Here is a 20,813-nt window from a genome sequence, read left to right on the forward strand (position 1 = left end):
GATGAAGGGTCTAGGCCCGAAACGTCAGCCTCTCTGCTCCTATGATGCTGCTTGGCCTGCTGTGTTCATCCAGCCCTGCACCTTGTTGTCTCGGATTCTCCAGCATCTGCAGTTCCTACTATCTCTATCTACACAGTCAGTTTGGGTTGAGGCCAAGAACAAGAAAGGACCAGTCACTTTGTTGGGGTTTTTTTTCAGACCCCCTAATAGTTACAGAGAAGTGGAGGGGCGGATTGGGAGGCAAATACTTGAAAGGTGCAGCAGGGTTGTAGTCATGGGTAACTTCAACTTTCCAAATATTGATTGGAAACTTTTTAGTTGCGGATTTTGTCCAGTGCATTCAGGAAGGATTCCTGACACAGTATGTAGATAGACCAACACGAGGAGAGGCCACTTTGGATTTGGTGCTTGGCAATGAACCGGGCCAAGTGTTAGACCTGTTGGTAGGAGAGCATTTTGGTGGTAGCGATCATAACTCAGTTACTTTTACAATAGTCATGGAAAAGGATAGGTACATACAGCAGGGTAAGGTTTACAACTGGGGGAAGGGTAGTTATAATTCTGTTAGGCAAGAACTGGGTAACATAAAATGGGAACAGATGCTGTCAGGGAAGAGCACTATAGAAATGTGGAGATTGTTTAAGGAATGCATACTGCATGTGATTGATATGTTTGTCCCCATCAGGCAGGGAAGATGCGGTCGAGTGAGGAAGTCTTGGTTCTCGAGAGAGGTCAAACGACTAGTTAAGAAGAAGAAGGATGCTTATATAAGATTTAGGAAACAAGGATCAGAAAAAGCTTTAGAAGGATACAAGTTAGCAGGGAATGAGCTGAAGAAAGGGCTTAGGAGAGCTATAAGGGGGCATGAGAAAACTTTGGCAGATAGGATAAAGGAAAACTCCAAGGCTTTTTACGTGTACGTGAGGAATAAGAGAATGATCAGAGTAAGGGTAGGGCCGATCAAGGATTGTAAAGGGAATTTGTGCACGGAGCCTAAAGATATAGGAGAGGTCCTTAATGAATACTTTTCTTGGTGTTCACAACTGAGAGGGACCTAGTTGTAGAGGAGGATAGTATTAAACAAGCTGGTAGGCTAGAGGAAGTGGATGTTAGTAAGGAATATGTACTAGGAATTTTGAGGAACTTGAAGATAGATAAATGCCCCGGGCCTGATGGGATTTATCCAAGGATTCTATGTGAAGTGAGGGAAGAGATTGCAGGGCCTTTAGCGATGATCTTTTCGTCCTCATTGTCCATGGGTATAGTTCAGGAAGATTGGAGAGTGGCAAATGTCATTCCCTTGTTCAAAAAAGGGAATAGAGATAACAATGGAAATTCCAGGCCAGTTAGTCTTACTTCAGTGGTGGGCAAATTATTAGAAAGAGCTCTGAGACATAGGATTTATGATTACTTGGATAGGCACAGTTTGATTCGTGATAGTCAGCATGGATTTGTGAGGGGTAGATCATGCCTCACAAACCTTATTGAATTCTTTGAAGAGGTGACCAAACACGTGGATGAAGGTAGAGCAGTGGATGTGGTATACATGAATTTAAGTAAGGCATTTGATAAGGTTCCCCATGGTAGGCTCATGCAGAAAGTAAGGAGGCATGGGATAGGGGGAAATGTGGCAGATTGGATTCAGAATTGGCTGACCCTTAGAAGACAAAGGGTGGTAGTAGATAGAAAATATTCAATATGGTTACGAGTGGTGTACCACAAGGATCTGTCCTGGGTCCTCTTCTATTTGTGATTTTTCTAAATGATTTGGATGTAGGAGTGGAAGGGTGGATTAGTAAGTTCGCGGATGATACAAAGGTGGGTCACGTTGTGGATAGTGCGGAGGGCTGCTCTAGGTTACAAAGGGACATTGATAGGATACAGAGCTGGGCTGAGAAGTGGCAGATGGAGTTTACTCTGAAAAGTGTGAGGTGATTCATTTTGGAAGGACAAACTTGAAAGCAGAATACAGGGTTAATGGAAAGATTCTTGGCAGTGTGGAGGAGCAGAGGGATCTTGGGGTTCATGTCCACAGTTCCCTGAAAGCTGCCACCCAGGTGGATAGAGTTGTTAAGAAGGCATATGGTGTGTTAGCTTTCATTAATAGAGGGATTGAGTTCAAGAGCCGTGAAGTTATGGTCCAGCTATAAAAAAAGCCTGCTTCGGCCGCATCTGGAGTATTGTGTCCAGTTCTGGTCGCCTCATTACAGGAAAGATGTGGAAGCGTTGGAAAAGGTGCAGGGGAGATTTACCAGGATGTTGCCTAGAATGGAGGGAAGGTCTTACGCGGAAAGATTGAGAGAGCTAGGGCTTTTCTCTTTAGAACGACAAAGGATGAGAGATGACTTGATAGAGGTGTACAAAATGATCAGAGGTATAGATGGAGTGGACAGCCAGAGACTTTTTCCTAGGGTGGAGGTAGCTATTATAAGGGGGCATAGTTTTAAAGTGAGTGGAGGTGGATATAGGGGAAACGTCAGAGATAGGTTCTTTACTCAGAGAGTGGTAGGGGCGTGGAATGCATTGCTGGGGCGGGTAGTGGAGTCGGCCTCATTAGGGGCATTTAAGCGGCTATTAGATAGGCATATGGATAATAGTATAAGGTAGCGGTGGAGGTTAGATAGACCTTAGGATTAGGGTAAAAGTTCGACACAACGTCGTGGGCCGAAGGGCCTGTACTGTGCTGTACTGTTCTATGTTCTATGTTCTATGTTCTATGAACTGTTGATGGTGGACAGTTGTTGTGAAATATAATGATGAATTACTTGCTACAGAATTTATAGCTTCTGCCCTGCTCTTACAGCTGTAGCATTTATATGGCAGCTTCAGTTAATTTCTATTCAATTGCTGGTGTGGAATTGAGTGATGGCAATACAATTGAACATGAAAGGATGACAGCTAGATTCTCACTTTTTGGAGATAATCATTGTTTGACATGTCTTATAAAAAAATGGGCTGAGATGATATTGTTGATTGCTTCAGGTGGGTGGACAGAGAGCAAACGTGTTTCAATATGCCATTCAGGCTTGGTATATTTCTGCCAAGGTATGTGACCTGCTTCAGCAGGTGACCATCCCAGCTGAATTCTAATTTTTTTTCTTTTCACCATGTGACCATATGATTTGGAACCGAAGCAGGCCATTCAGCCCATAGATTCTGCTCTACCATTTAATGAGATCATGACTGTTCTGATAATCCTCACCTTCACTTTCCTGCTTTTTCACCATGACTCTTCATTGCCTTCTTGATTAAGTATCTGTCTATCTCAGCCTTGAATGTGCACAATAAGCCAGCCTCAACAGCCTTCTGTGGTGAATAGTTCCACAGATTCACTACCCTCTGAGAGAGAAAAAACAGTCCTGCTCATTTTTGTCCAAACTGGCTATCTCTTAATATGGGATTAATCGCTCTGGATCATGGGCTGTCCCACAAAGGGGAACAACCTCATTACATCTACCCTGTGATAGCTGAAAGAATACTTCATACAGCCTTCTCTTAGGGGTTCTTCCCTTGTCTGACAGACAAAAGATTCAGAATTTACTTAACAAGCCCTTCTTTATTTATCTCCTAATACACAACATAAAACATACAACTGTCGCAACATTTACTTCTTACTTCATCTAACTTGTGGTTCTTTATCTCCCTAAAAATAACTTCAGGGCACGTACTTCTCAGTGTTGGTTTTGAGGGCTCACTCCTGCAAAATCCTTCGATAACTTTTGTCCCAAAGTGCGGATCACTTTCCAGAAACTTCTCTGGCACTCATCCAATGAATTGACCAAACCCAATCGCAATGTTCGATCCCAGCCAATGTAGTTTACTGGTAAACAATTCCTAAATGTTTATACCAAGTTGTAGACAGCCACATTCCATGCTGCATATAAGGTAATAGTGGTACGAGAACATCTATTGGATGACAATGATACCTCCCTTAATTCGTCAACACAGGAAACTGCGGGTTGAGGCTTACAGGACAGGTCACAACATGTCTTGACTGTAGTTTCAACTGAGGTCAGAGTCCGAACTATTTTGACCAAAGTTCCCAGCACACGTGATTGTAGCTCTTAACCTGTATCATTGCCACTTCTGCTGCTGCGTCCTGACGACACCTGTAAAGCCATCTAACAAATGTATACATTTCAATCAGCCCTCCTTTTAACCTTCTAAACTCCAATGAGCACAAACCAAGCCAACAAATCTCTCTGTACCCAGAATCAGCCCAGAGAACCTACTCTGATCTGCTCCCCTGGCCAGTGTATCCATCTTTCAATAATCTCTGACAAAATCAGCAGTGGAGATTTGGTGTAAGCACGTGATGGTGTATGCTTTCTATGACCATTTGGCAAATAGTTATCATTTAAATTTAATTTTGTACGAAATGTAACGATGATAAAAGTTTAGATCCTTATGTACCACAGAAGATGAATGTGGCCTATGCAAGATGGGAGACAGAAATAGATTTTGTGAGGTACATTATCATACAGAAGCTATAAACAAAGATTTGAGAGATAAATTTGAAAGTATAAGGGTGAGAGCTTATCAAAAATAGGTTTGTAAGTCAATTGAGGTGGTTTCATATCATGTGTTTCTGTTTACCATGACTCCACATTCAGAGCAGAGATTCACAAAATTACACTTCTCCTGCCATGCCAATTGAACCTTTCAAGCAATAGCCAGATAATTATCTGATTGAGAGCAGAATTCAAGTTAGGGACAAATATAGATTGAAATAGTAAAATGGTAAATGAGGCATGATGGTAGCTGTCTGGGCTAGAGGAAGGATTGTTGACCATGGAAAGCAGCCAGCCTGGATTGGATCATGGTGCTGAATAAATATTTGAATTGATTATTGATTACTTTTAGTGTCCATTGAGGCAGAATTTTCTGCCAAGATATTGAATAAATGAGCTAGAGAATATCATAGGATAGCCAGGAGGGAGCAGGTATAAAGGTCAAATGGCCCTTCTGCTTCCATGCTTCAGTATGTTTTTAACTTTATCTTATGTTTATCGGGCTAATTTAAAAATGTTCTCTTGCTGAAATTGTGTGATGGCAATGAAAACTGCTTTTGCCAGAACAGGTGATTATAGTTCTTGATAGCATATTGGAGCAATGTTTTCACAGTGTCAATAATTTCTATTGTTTAATCAGCCATTTAAAACAGACATGACATACATTACGCTGCAACTGATTTCCCTATGGATTTGCTAGAGGCGGAGTAAAAGGAGGAAAACTGCAAATGCTGGAAATCTATAAATCTAAAAAAACAGAAAATGATAAAAGTACACAGATCAGAGAGATTAATGCTTTGGTTTGTATGCTTTAGCAAAATGGAAAACTCCATCAGAACCAAGGTACATGGATGTTAATGTGAACTGGAATTGAGAACAGAAATCTACACAAACACCAACTTATTGAGGAGTGAAATGGCAGACTCCCTGTCACTTACCTGCAGCTTCATTTCTGCATAGAGTGTTGCCTTCTCTCCACATTATTCGCCAACCCTTCATTCTCTGCCTTTCATTCTCGACAAAGTGTAGTAAAGGTTTGAAAGACCTTTCTTTCGTATAAATTACCCACAGGATTAAGTATGGGCCAGTCTAAGGCTCAGCACATTGAGCATCCAAACATGGTGTGAATGGAAGTAGGGTGACCGACTTTCCCAAGAATATCCAGCTGGGAGTCAGGCTTATGAATGACTGTCACACATCAGCCGAAAAACTTCCTTTAAGAATATTCAGCAATCACTTGTTTATATATTACTTGAATTGTTCAGAGGAAATTATTTTTGCATATTCTGATTTGCCGTCATTTTTGCTGTATTTATTAAATTTGAATTACAGTAAAACACAGAAGAATTTATTGACAATGCAATTAAGCGCTGCATGAAAATGGGTTAATTTCTCAAGCATTAGTGATTGCTAAGTAAATTTCACTGTAAATATAACTGACTTTGTGGAACATTCTGGGTTCATGCATAATGGCCCTTTCAATGTAGATGTTCAAATAAAAATGTTGGAGATACCCAGCAGGCCTGGCAGTTTTTGTGGGCAGTGAAATAGAATTAACATTTTGAGATCAATATGGTTCTTCTTTGGAACTCCTGTTACTGGATTTGATATTTTCAGGTGATATGGGAAACATGCCAAATTTTTTAAATTGAAATATGCATGCTTATGAATAATATTAAAACAGATTATTTTTATGTGATGTTGTCCACAGTGAAATTGAGAAGTTGCCCGCTGTTTAGTAGAGTGTTTGGGAAGGGTGTACCTTCCATATTTACTGCAGCAGAACTAAAAGATAGCTTCATCAAAAAAAGGGGTGTTCTTGCCAAAATTCTCCTTCTAGGAATTTTTTCAAAACTTGAGTTTTAATTAAATTACATTGCCCAGAAATCAGAATTACTTCTTTGCATTAACACAAGATAAAAGCCCATTAATGGTGAGTGGATGTTTGCAAGCCCCACCCACCCTGGTTAATAAAAATGTCTGTACTGTGTGGTGTACCGTGTGGGATGCTTGCAAACGGTTGTGTCAAACCTGGTTTTGCTGAAATGCAAATATCAATCATAGAACTTTGGATTAAATCAGTTTCCAAATATACTTTGTTTTGCTTCTCCTGACCTTACACAATGAGTCAATGTTCAAAAAGCAAGATTTATCATGACTTTTTCTTTCGAACTCCTTTAAAATATTTAAAGGTAAGTGCACCATTTCCCATCCCAAGTGTTTTAGTACAACATGGCATTTTTCTTCCTAAATGTCAGCATATGTAAAGCACAATGAAAGGCTGCAACAGCACAAGACAGGAGTGAATCACATTCACCACAATGACAAAAGACTCCCTTCAAGATAAAGTCTGTGCCTGCAAGCCAAAATACCAGTTACTGAAGTGTGGCACTAAAAATGTTATTAGTAGCTTAGAGAGATCCATCTGCATTTTCCAGGCCAATCAGAGGAAATTAACTTGATTTCTTTTGTAAAAAGAAATGTTATTTAGAGCAAGATGATATTATGAAGAAATGTCTGAAAGAGCAATTTTCATAGCAACAATAAACAATGCAAGCATTCACAAAGCATCCCCATGTTTGTGAAGCTAACAATCCATTTACTGTGAACAGGGCGCAGAACTGCACGCCCTCTAAATGAGGGATCAGTGCTAGGACCCCAACTATTCACAATATATATTCATGATTTAGATAAGGGAACTAAATGCAAGCTCTCCTACTTCGCAGATGACGTACAGCTGGGTGGGAGGGTGAGCTGTGCGGAGGATGCAGAGGTGCTTCAATGTGATGAAGCTGAGTGAATGGGCAAATGAATGGTAGATACAGTATAATGTGAATAAATGTGAGGTTATCCACTTTAGGAGCAAAAGGAGGAAGGCAGATTGTTATATGAATGTCTATAAATTGAGAGAGTGAAAGCGTAGAATTCCTACAGCGCAGAAAAAAAGCCATTCAGCCCATTGAGTGTGTGCTGATCCTCCAAAGAGCTTACTACCCAGACCAACCCCCTTACCTAATCCCCGTAACCCTGCATTTACCATGGCTAATCTACCTATGGACAATTTTAGCATGACCAATCCACCTAACCTGCATCTCTTTGGACTGTGGGAGGGAACCGGAGCACTCAGGGGAAAACTACACAGACACGGGGAGAATGTGAGAACTCTACACAGCCAGTCACCCAAGGCTGGAATCAAATCTGGGTCCCTGGTGCTGTGAGACAACAGTCCTAACCACTGGGTGACTATGATGGAATGTGTTACAAGACCTAGATGTCCTTGTACACCAGTCACTGAAGTTAAGTGTGAAGTACAGCAGGTGTTAAAGAAGGCAAATGGTACCATGGCCTTCATAGTGAGAGGGTTTGAGTACAGGAGCTGGGGTGTCTTGCTGCAATTATACAGGGTCATGGTAAGACCACACCTGGAATTTTGTTTGCCGTTTTGGTCTCCTTATCTGAGGAAGAATGTCTTGACAATGAAGGGTGTGCGGCAAAGGTTTACCAAACTGATTCCTGGGATGGCAGGACTGTCAGATGAGGAGGAATTGAATCAGTTTACAATTAAATTCTTTGGATTTTAGAAGAATGAGGAGAGATATCATAGAAATCTATGAAGTTCTAACTGGGCTGGGGGTAGTTGCAAGAAGGATCTTCCTGGTGGTGGGGGAAGCCCAGAACCAGGGATCACAGTCTAAGGGTACACAGTAAACCATTTAAAACTGAAATGAGGAGAAATGTCTTCATTCAGAATATGGTGAGCTTCTGGAATTAGCTACCACAGGAGTTGGATATAGCACATGGAGCTAAAGGTATGGTGTAAGATAAGGACATGCTATTGAGTTGGATGATCAGTCAAGTTACAATGAATCGAAGGGCCAAATGGCCTAAACCTGCTTCTATATTTCTGTGTAACAGAGATGATGAAAGGCTGTTTTTCAGAGGGGAGTTGTGGTGTTTGGGTCTCGGGAGCAGAGGGAGGGATCAGGTCCCAGGGAGGGGAGTTGTGGTGTTTCAGTGTTGGGAGAAGAGGGAGGGATCAGGTCCCGGGGAGAGGAGTTGTGGTGTTTGGGTCTTGGGAGAAGAGGGAGGGATCAGGTCCCAGGGAGGGGAGTTGTGGTGTTTGGTCTCAGGAGGAGAGGGAGGGATCAGGTCCCGGGGGATAAACCGGGTGTTGGCTGGGGCTCAGGTAGAATCAGGGAGTCATTGTTTCCCAAGCGGAGATGGGGAAGTAGTTGTGTTATTGGGTCAGGGATTGCTAGGTCTGGGGCAGGAGGGATTGAGGGCAGGCGGTGAGGTTTTGATTGTTGGTTACTTAAAAGCGGGGAGTTTGTATCCTGCCCAGAGGGGATTGTAAGGTTCCCAGGTGTCAGGTCAGCACCTGGGACTGTGAGGGGTTTGGGGAAGCTGTGGTTGTGGAGAGTGTGTGTTAATGTGAGGGTTCGGTTTAATAGATCCCAGGAGTTAGACTAGGTATTTTTCCTTTTCCTGAATGCATATTACTTAACTGCAACTGAACACTCTAAATTCTCTGATTGAAATGAATACTTGCAGAGTGTTCCAGGCTCAGGGGAGTTGTCCAGTGAAATCTTCAATTTCTGCAGCAACTGCTTTAGGTAGGGGAGTACACAGAGTCCCAATGCCAAATTGCTACCAACACTGCAGAAAAGGCACTGTGGCCAGCGGAAAACCAGGCTTAATGTTTAGTTGATTCCATGAAGTTCAATGGATACTTTGCTACATTTAAAAGCACAAGCTGTTAGTCGAGATTTTCTGTTGGTTAGTTTTATTCCTCAACAATTCATCCATGATTTCGGGGTTCCATAGGCAACAAATGCTGACCTTGCTCATAAGGCTTGTATTGCATGAACTAAAGCAGAAGAAAGTTAGTCTGAATTTGTGGTGAGGATCAGTTTCATGCTGATGTTGTAATTGTAGGGAAAGGTCTTGTGGTATGGAATCTTGCTTGGTGAGAACACAGAAAGCCCAATTGTATTTGTGACACGTTTCAGATACATATTCCTCTCCCCTCCCTTGACAGCCTTCCATTCCCTCTGGGCTATCCTGGTCCACTGTTCCTTCACTCCCAACAAGGCCCCAGACCCCCACAGCATCTTCCACTGCTTGCACAGAAGGTGTAACACTGTCCATTTACCTCCTCCCTCCTCAGTATCCAAGGGCACAAACAACCTTCCAGGTGAAGCAGCACTTTACCTGCACTCACACAATCTGGTCTACTGCATTCGCTGCTCACAATGTGGTCTCCTCTACATTTGGGAAATGAAGTGTAAGCCGGGTAACTGCTTTGCAGAACATCTACGTTCTGTCCAGAAAAAAAGACCGTGAGCTTCCAGTTCCCTGTCACTTCAACACACCACCCTGTTCCCTGGCTACCATCTCTGTCTCAGGCTTGCTGCAGTGCTCCAGCGAAGCTCAGTGCAAGCTGGAAGAACAGTACCTCATTTTCCACTTGGGGACACTGCAGCCTTCTGCACTCAATATCAAGTTCCATAACTTTGAAGCTTGAGCTTGAAGCACAATCCCTACACACCGAGTGTTTTTATTACATGGTCTGCTATTATACAGAGCTCACTGTTAACCACTAGCAGTGCCCATTAGTAATTATTTACTCTCCTGGCTAGAACATCATCCACTCCTTTGTCTGTCCAACTGCTCTTCACTTTCTTTGGGCTCTATCCCTACCTTTCATTTACTCCTTACGCCCTCTCCCACCCTAACTTTCTCATATAAACTGACATTTTCCTAGATACCATCAGTTCTGAAAAAAAGTCATTCAAACGAAAAAGTTAACTCTGATTTCTCTCCACAGATGCTGCAAGAACAGCCGATTCTGTAATTTCTGTATTTGTTTCCAATAGTAATCATAGCTCTACAGTGATCGATTTGGAGTTTGGCAAATCAGACACAAAACTCTCAACACATCCATTCTTGTAATTGAAAGTCTTCCAATATTTTACTTTGCATTATACGTGAAGCTGAAGGGAACAAAAAAAATAAAATTTCCACAGCATTATGAACACTATGGCAGGATTGAAGTTCACTACCTTACTGACTGGCAATGACTTGCAAACACTGGAAAAAGTTGACTTAAACACTTGCTGGGAGTATTGAGGCTGCAGTGATATCACCTCTCAGCCGAACAACTGCAATCACGGTTTGTTTGTCATTGACTATAACATCTGAGTGACAGCTGCAGTTCAAAATGGAACTTATTCCTGATGTGAACAGACATATATTCCACTGAGATACAATATATGATCATTAGAGGTGTATTTGTTGAGACTCCCGGGGAAGAAAATGAATAATTACAGCAGATTGCTGCTGTGATACAGATGGGATCAGCAGGATAGGCATTAATTCCTTTCACTCTGAAATTTCATAGATATTTGTGAATTCAGAGAGAAACCAGTCAGTCCAGCCTATTTTCTAGCCTTTACAGACGCGAGGTGGACACTGTCATTTCACTAAAGGATAGCGTGAAATTTCTACCTTCAGATATGGAATGAATAGGCAGAGCAGTAACAGCAGTGACCTCTCTGCCCACAGCATTAATTCTTGCACTGTATCTGTTTTCTCACTGCCAACGTCTTCTGACTAGTGTCAAATCTATCATTTGCAAAGCATCTTGCCTACATAGGATTATCATAAGGAACGCTTAGTTTAGAGAATTCTTGCTGCTTTTCTATGATGAATAAGATCATTTGTAACCATTTCCAGTTGTGTGGATTACTGGCAATCCCAGTTGCATCAGGGATTTTTTTGATGACACAAGTAAACCATTATAACCAAGGTTTTCACCAAGGTGGCAAGTACAGTGGGGAGAAAGCTCCAACGTTTATTTCATTTTACTAGCAAGCACTAACTTGCTGCGGGGATTAACTTTCAGCATCTCTCCTGCACAGGGTCTATTGATAGAAAATGGCAAACGGTAAGAGAATTAAAATGAATGCTGAAGGTATTAGATGGCATGAAAGATGAACTGGCTATGACCCCCATTGTTTAAAATACTCAATCTTAACAGAGATCGTTCTTGTTGGGTTTGATGGAAGGTTTCCCTCTGTGAAGCCGAGTGCGTTTTCTTGCACAATTGTCCCAAACTAGCCTAATTAACCATTAACCACAGCCATATGGCACCCCATTTGTCTGATTCTCCAACTTGGAGTAGGTGGAAATACTTGCCAGTGCCAGGACCTCCCATGATTCCTTGTCCCGGCACCATCTTGACATTGCCATTGTGTACCTGGTTGAACACTGTCAGTGTGAAGCCGCACTACATGGTTTGTGACATTTACCCTGGGCGAGGTACATAAGGGAGGATTGGTGCCCTGCTTTGCAGGCAAGGGCCTTAAGGCCTGGGTGGATGGAAAGAGGAGGGGTTTCCTCTTTCCCCAGGACCTACTATGGAGGCCATGTCACCAGAACCTGCCGACCTGGTCCTAGGTAACCATCCATGTCAGTATGGTCTCAACAAGTACCCAACAGTATGGAAAGAAGGTCAATAAGCTTCTCTCCTCTGCCAGGCTAACAGCCACCTTCTCTCTGTTACCTCACTCAGTCACTTTTATCGCTGCCACTGCACACTCTCCCCACTAAGGCAAATGCTCCACCACTCTCATAACTACATGCAACATATTCCCTCAGTCACTCTTACCGATTCATTCTCCCCACATTCTACTAACACTGAATGTCCTCTGTGCATGTACGCATTCACTCAGGACACCTCACCAACATTCCCCCAGCTGTAGCTCCATCAACAGCTGTAGCAGTCACTTTACCTCACTCAAACCCTCCCTTAGTCTCATTCCTGGTGAAAATGGTCTATAATACGGCTGAAAAGCCCAGGATAGGTGATGGGGCACCTGATTCTGAGCTCCTCACCCACCGTGACGAAAGGGTCTTGATCCTTGCTGGTGAGGACATGGACTGTGGTCCTGTCACTGAAACATCCTTGTCCTGGCAACTAACTAAGAAGCAATGCCCATTGCTGTGCTACTCTCCTATTGACACCATTGTGAATGTTTTTGACCATTTGTTCGCAATGTGATCCCTCTTTTATTTGATTCATTGTTGTCACGTGTACTTAAGTACAATGAAAATATTTGTTTCCAAACCTTTGTCTCCAAGAGGACACAGGCAGCACTGGCATTGTCTCCGTGGCCAGTAAGGTGGTACTGCTAGACTTGCCCTCCTCCTTCTATCCGGATGCCTCAGAAGATGCACTGGCAAGGCTGTCTTCTGCACCACCGCCCACTCCACCCCACCAGCTCAGGCCCCGGCACCTCGGTGGGTATTTTAGCGAGATTAGTGTCGGTAGCACCTACTGTGAGCACATCACTGCCACGTCTCCAGGGCTGGCTGAGGGGGATCCAGCCGCAGGTCACTGATCCTCAGGAGACCAGGCACCAACTCAGCCCCAGGCGGGAGAGGGCCCTGTGCTGTCAGCATTCACTGAGGTGCATAAGTAGGAAGAGGAGCAGAGGGCAGGTTTGTCGATGGTGCTGGGCAACTTGACACAAAGTTTGCAGGACTGCAGTAACGCTGTTGGGAACGGTGCTGCCTCAGGCATGCAGTTATCTGGCTGCCTCCACAGACGGGTTAGTGGCTGCCAATGGATAGCCAAGTTCAGCAATCTCAGAGTATGCTGGCTATGCACACAGAACCATACTCTATCACTTCAGTCACTGGTGCTCCACGCTAATGGTAAGGCGACTGGGTGACAAGGGACCTAACTTCACTCTAGGGATAACAAGGTGTAGAGCTGGATGAACACAGCAGGCCAAGCAGCATCAGAGGAGCAGGAAGGCTGACGTTTCGGGCCTAGAGCCCCGATTTCACACAGAGATATGGTAATGCCAGGAGGTAGCCTGGTGGAAGAGGAGGAAACTCGTCCAGAGGCCTCCCCTCAGCACACTCCAGATGTGTTGGACCTCCCTGCTCCACCTGCCTGCTCTCCCCCCTCATCCCTGTGGGAGTACAAGCTAAGGAGGGTGTACCTGCCTGTGGGCAGGACAAACTCAGCATGTCTGGCCCCTCTAGTTTCAAACCACCTCTGGAAATGCTTGATTAAAACTCCAAGATCAAAGGGCATCACTGTAAGCTATCTTTATTTCACTTGCAATCCTCAGGTCTGCAGTGAGATGTAGTGGGAGGGAAAGATAGAAAATGAGCTTGTCAGGGAATATAAGTGGTACCAGTGACATATCACTGCAAATATATGATCGTATTTGTGATTATCTGCTCACTTTTCATCATTAGTGATGTGACTGAATGTCTATCTGTCCACAACTGCAACATTGAAGAGACAGAGAGTAGTCATCCTCAGCACAACATGAGATTCCATGGTCTAAGGTATGAAATGGTCAGCTCCTGCACCATGTGCAGGATGCGGGGACATGGACAGTGATTGCCGTGAGTCTCAGGGTCGACCTTTTACTATTGGGAAGCCCCCAAATGTGCAGATTCCCTTCTTAGTAACTGTCTCCTTCAACCCCACTAACCCTTTCACCAACACCCCCCTCCATCACCCCCCACCACCCCGCAAGTGGCATAAAACTTCTGAATGTTCCCAGCCAGTCAGTTTACCGACATACGAACAGAAATTGCTAGAGAACCTCTGGCAATATCTTTGGGGAGAATACAGAGTTCAAGTTCCAAGTCCAATGATCACTCATCAGGATTGATAACAGCTTGCAAAAAGGTGGTACATATAGTAAAGATGGTATTGGGAGGGTGGGGAGAGAGGTGAGCAGATAGGTGAAATCACAGCCCAGAGAGAGAGAGTGAGAGAGACAGCGATATGAAAGGAGTAGGAAAACAAAGGGATTATTGATTGTAAGACAGGACAAAAAAAAGCTGAATAAGTGATGATGAAGGTTAAGAATAGGAAGGAAGGAGTTAGCTGTACTAACGGCAACCCAGGACTGGATGTAGAGGTGGGTAAAAAAACAATCTGTAAATATCCCTGACATCACCTGAATCGGAATTGGAAGCAGGTCAAGAAATTCTTCATGATTTTAGGAATAGAATTTTCATCCAAGAGAGTCAGTGAAGAACTTTCCACCTCCACAGCAAACACTTTGATTTATACCCAACAATTTCTCATTGATTTCAATAGAATGAAAAGTTTGGGATCTACAGTTTCTGAATAAACTCTCTGGAGATGCAAAGCTCAGCACTGACAGCACTAAAGGCAGAGATGTATTCTCAAATAAATAGAAGGACTTCAGTGTGGAAGGAAAGTAGACCGCAGAATTACAACTTAATAAGAGTGGGGCATCACTCAATTTGCCAAATCCCTTCCTGCATTTTTTTAATGCATTTTCTCCTTGTACAATTGTCTCTGAAATAAGCTGTTAATTTAGGACATATATTTTGGTTAAGGCTCACAGTAATGCTTGTTCTACTTTTGGATGGTTAAGCCATCCTTTATCTTGCTCTAAATGTGTGTCTTAACTCCTATCACCTATCACTCCTGTTATGGGTTCTAATGGAGTCAATTATTTGCAATCTTTGTCATTACAGTATTGAAGTTGGCTTGACCAGCATTTCAGTTTTCAAAGTTACTTATCAGATCATTATGCTGCTTTATGGTCATACATTTACTTATTCTAATATTGACAGATTCTTCTTCCTTCCAATACAAAATGTAAATGAAGTGATTTTAATCACTGGTGGAAAACAGGCAGGCGGGCAGTTGCAGATGCCCAAGCTAATTGCCCATCCTGAAGCCATAGGAAGCTAACAAGTTTGGATTTTTCTGTGTTCTCCTGAGAAGCTGCTGCTGGGTCCTTTATAGCATGAGCAAGTCAGGTCCTAATGACATCACCAGGATTTGGCTCCAATTTTTCTTAGTGAGCCTAAGCAGGGATTGTCGTGAGTTTCATGCCAGACAAAGAACTACTTTTTTTGATTTAGCATTTTTTTGAATTTTCTCTCCTACTTGCTGTGCTGATTGCAAGCTACTTGAGGAATGGGCAGGCAAACAATCCACCCCCCCCGAGAAGAAAAGTGGATGTAGTGCTATACAAACTGCTGATTCTTTACCGGCCAATTTAGATTGCTGCCACTGACTAATTTTATCGTTTGCAAATCCACCTTGGCCCTGACCAATGTCCGAGGGGTAAATATGCTAGTGGTATATGCCAGTGGGTAATAACATAACTCAAAGATCTGTCTCCTTTTCTTACAAATCTTTAGCTTGTCTTTTGTTGCTGCTGTACATTCTGCAAACAGTCTGTCAGAGAGACAGGTTGATATAAATCCCTACATGACAGATGGGAGAGGGTTAAGGGGAATTAAGTTAACAAATTTGTAAAACCCGATCCTGATGCGCACACATCTGTTTCTGTTTAAATGGTGGCAGGTATCAAGGCGGATGCATAATCTGCTCTGGAGAGGCATTGCAATATTGAAATTAGACTATTGGCATGAGATTTTGGCAGTGATTCGAATTCCTTACCGGGGGAAGCTTTGAAGTGGAATCGAGCTGGAGAAAAGTTCCTGCGGACAGTTAAAGGTCAAGAGTCCTGCTATGAGAAAAGGCTCTGTGCTTTTAGCAGTTTTATCAGTTCCCTCTAGACCGCAGTTTATTGTGAGAGATGTATTTATTCATTTTGGAGGCATTGACAGAGAATGTCAGGGTGGATGTCCACACAGCTGCTTTGATGAGACTCCAAATGATATTCAGCAAGCACAGAATCAAGGAAGGCAAGGAACAGAAAGAGGTGAAGTTAGTTGGATTCACTCCTGTCTAACGTGGTGTACAACAGAGACTCTATTCCCTTCAGTGCTTACAAGTGCAGTGCTTCCACAGATTGAGATTGCCATGCCAACTGGTGGCAGACAGATGCAGCTTCCAAGAAGAATGACCCGTAGAGACAGGACTTAAACAGTTACTGGTAGGTCCTTGGGTAGTGTTGTAGAACAGAGGGATCTAGGGTTTCAGATACATAATTCTTTGAAGTTTGCGTCACAAATAAACAGGGTGGGTAAAAAAGGCATCTAGCACGCTTGCCTTCATTGACCAGACCTTTGAGTATAGGAGTTGAGAAGTCATGTCGAGGTTGTACAGAACATTGGTGAGGCCTCTTCTGGAGTACTGTGTCCAGTTCTTGTCACCCTGTTATAGGAAGGATATTATTAAACTGGACAGGGTTCAGAAGAGATTTACCAGGACGTTACCAGGTATGGAAGGTTTGAATTATAAAGAAAGGCCTGATAGAGTGGGAGTTTTTTCACTGGACCATAAGAGGTTGAGAGGTGACCTTATAGAGGTTTATAAAATCATGTGGGGCATAGATAGGGTGAATGGATGTGGGATGTTTAGACTTGGGGGGCATATTTTTAAGGTGAGAAGAGAGAGATTTAAAAAACACATGAGGGCAAACTTTTTTACACAAAGGCTGGTTTGCATGTGAAATAAATTTCCTGACCAAGTGATGGAGGCAGGCACAGTGACAAGGCTTAAAAGACACTTAGATAAGTACATGAAGAGGAAAGGTTCGGAGGGATATGGACCAGGAGCAGGCAGGTGGGAGTAGTTTAGTTGGGATTATGTTTGGCACGGACTGGTTGGATCGAAGGTCTGTTTCCGTGCAGCATTACTCTATGACCCTGCAGTCACAAATGTGAAAATCGTCATATCCTGTTGTTGTCCGTTGTCTTTTTGAGGATGTGACTAAATGCATCAAGGTTCTTGCCATCAACTAACGATAAACATATAAATAAACAGATGGATGGATGAGATTTATGGAAACCTTCCTTGTGACAAGAACTGCCAGAATGAGCAAGCTCCAGGATCATCATCACAGGCTGTCTTAGCAAGGGATCATCAGGCTTTTATTCAGACATACACAGTATTGGAGCAAGATTAAAATTTATCATCCATTTGTAATTGACTGAAAAAGTTATTCTTGAAGCACAATGATAGAAGACAGAGCTATCTGCTCCCATAAACAACTGTGCTCTGCACAGTCATACCTCATCCAGTTGTGGACAGTAGTGGGCATTAAATAATTAATATGAGGAGGAAGCTCCACAAACATTCCTATCCTCAATGATGGTGTGATCAAGCAGTTGCTTTGGGCCTTTCCTCTCCAGGCAAAGTATTTATGTGATTTTTTTTTTTACCAGCATTTCATTGCCACTCAAATTGAATTCCTATCAACTCTGCTATCAGGAAAAATGTGCAGACTACATCTGCTAGTCTCTCGTCAAGAAGCTGGTGCAGTGTTAGACATCCTGTTTTCACTGAACCTTTAGCATTCAGTACTTATGCTGGTGCATGGTTATCACTCCAATGGCAGTGTAACTTCAGAAGGATGAGGTCTTCAGGGGATTCATCTTCAAATACATTTCATGACACTTGTTGTGCATATGAAGGGCTTTGGAGAGAAATAATTTTGTCACGCTAAAGTTAGATCTTTGACAATCACCACACTCTTCTTGTCTTCACATATTTCAGTCATTGATGACACAAGTCAGCATATGTCTATCAGTGCATTTGTAATTTTGCCACCAGCTGTCTGTGAACTCCCTTTCCCCATTTCTGATGAGAGAGACATAGATGTGTCACTTATTTCTAAGGCCTTTTCCTATGCACCTGTTAAATGGACTATTTGACAATAGTTGTCTCTCTCCTCCTTGGCATTTTGCGCTCTCTTGTTATACAGGGACCCAACAACAGATCTGCCTATTCATCAGATGGATGCAGTAGAATTGTTACAGATGATTGTGAGGCAGATGTATAACTGAGGTGAGTGGTAATATCAGGTGGGTAAATGGAGAGATCTTGAAGAATAGAGAAAGTGAATGCTGGATGATGCTGAATATTAAATGGATGTGTGAGACATGAACACCAGAAGTTAATTGGCTCAAATGATTGCAGATTCTGGCTCAAACGATTGACTTCTGGACTTTCCCCACACAATCCACATGTATAGAGTCTATGTTCAGATTGATATCAAGGTTTAAGAGTTTGGTAGAAAAGTCACCCAGAACTGTCACTTTAAACCTCATTTCTTAGTTAGAAAATCATTGATAGAGTTAGCCTGAGAGACAGTATAATGCTTCTCATTAAGAGTTAATGTCAACTTTTGCAATTCCTTAAAGTAAATTATGTCAATAAACAGATTTAAATCCGAAATTGGTAACCTCTGTTGGAAGGTATCAATTACACCTGCATTTGTCGTGTTGCTATTAAATTATTTATCCTGGTGGCGTATGCTGCAGATTGAACACTTTGAAATATTTGCTTATGTATCCCTCTCCAATGTCATCACTGTACATTTTAACTCAACAATCTTGTTGGCTCAGTTTCTTATCCTCCCTTTGATATTTGTGACCTGCTTCTCTCTGAAGGTGAATGAAAAATATATCAGAAAATAACATAACTGAACAGAAACAGAAATTTTCCAGAATTTTTTGAGAAGATTTAGAAGACATTTTCAGAGCTGAATTCCAGAGGTGAGGTGAGAGGGACTGCTCGTGACATCAAAGTTGCATTTGATCGAGTGTGGTATGAAAGGACCTTAGCAAAACTGGAGGGAACGGGAATTGGAAGAAAATTATCTGCTGGTTGGAGTCGTGCCTGGCATAAAGGGAGATGGCTGTGGTTGTTGGAGGTCAGTCATCTCAGCTCCAGGACATCTAAAATCAAACATCCACTACCTCCAATACTGACGCTAGGTACCACCTACAAAATGCATTGCAGAAATTTACCAAAGTTCCTTAGACAGCCCCATACAAACCCATGACCACTTCCATTTAGTAGGACAAGGACAGCAGATACATGGAAGCATCACACTTCCATTTCTCTTCCAAGCCATTCACCATCCTAACTTGGAAATATATTGTCATCGCTTCAGTGTCATTGGTTCAAATCTCTGGAATTCCCTTCCAAAATGGAAAATATCCAGAGAGTAAAACATAGAAATTGAACATTTTGTCAGTAAGAATGGAAAACACAAGTGTGCTCCTCAGTCAGTCCATAAGGATGTAGCCCCTTCAGACGTTGCCATTACCATAGCCATTTAGAAATGCAAAAGGCCCACACCAAGGTCAGAATGGAAAGAAGCAGCAGCTTCAGCACTACAGAACAGTTTCAGGCTTGTATGTGAAGGATCAGCAAAACAAAATCAGCAAATGTTTATGTGCTATAGGTCTGATAGCTGACGACGGGTAAAACAAAAAGTGGAAGTAAGTATTTTGGAGTATGACATAGTGATTAAAGTCTTTGATACATACTTTAGTCCCAAACTAAATTTAATTGTAGTAAAGGGCAAGATTCAATCAGCATTGTCAGCATTATGCAGAATCAATAGAGGCACTTTTTAAATGGATTTATACCATCTAGCAAGATTTTCTACAGTTTTAAAGGATAAGTTCATTAGAGATTGTATCAAAGTCAGCATGAGTGATGAGAAGTTGTCAGACTTTCTACAATCCAAGGAGATTTAACATTGGAACCAGAAACCCCATTCACTATGCAGGCAGAAATCAGGGGACAGAAAATCAAACAAAAGGTCAGCTCTGTGAAGATGTACTGGGGAACCCTCTGACATTGTCAGATGGTTAGGCCCCAAGATGGTATCGTCATCTTCCCAAAAGAATCAATGTCATCGACGTCATTAGGTTGTACAAGACAAAGGTCGAAGACAGAATCACAAATGCAATCAATATCCAGCAGGGGTAGCCAAGAACTACAGATGAAGTCAAATGGGATTTATTAAATAGTACTGTAAGGTAGCAGAGGCTTCGTCACCTAAGAAAGAAAGGAAAAGGCCTGCAAAACAAAAATTCCAAAGAAGTGGAAATCGTACGACAAGAAAAACTTCCAATAATTTAAAGATGATGACCAATATATCAAAACAACATTCTTAGGAGAGGTCAAAGGAGTCAACATGAACTCTGCATTGTCCTTTCAGAAGTAGAAGAATTTTTTTAAAAATGAATTTAAACTTAACACCAGCAGACAACTTGCCATGGTTGAATTCTGTGAAAGTCAGACCAGGGAATATAAAACTGCAAAGTACAAGAGGAGAAGATCTTCAGGATCATGAGCAAATCAGCACAAATTTATTCACAAAGAATGAGATGTCAGTGAGACACTCAATGTACTGAAGAATCAGAATATTTCAGTATTGAGCAATGTTACGATCCCCATTGATATTGTTACTAGACAAGTCAAGTCCTAGACTGAAATTTGGCTTTATAGATCATATTTTATTGTTCTTGCAATGATAATTCAGTTTATTTTGCAAAAGAAATGAAGATAAAATGGATTAA

The sequence above is a fragment of the Rhincodon typus genome, chromosome 1 (genome assembly GCF_021869965.1).
Source record: "Rhincodon typus isolate 14 chromosome 1, sRhiTyp1.1, whole genome shotgun sequence".
NCBI classification, from domain to species: Eukaryota; Metazoa; Chordata; class Chondrichthyes; order Orectolobiformes; family Rhincodontidae; genus Rhincodon; species Rhincodon typus.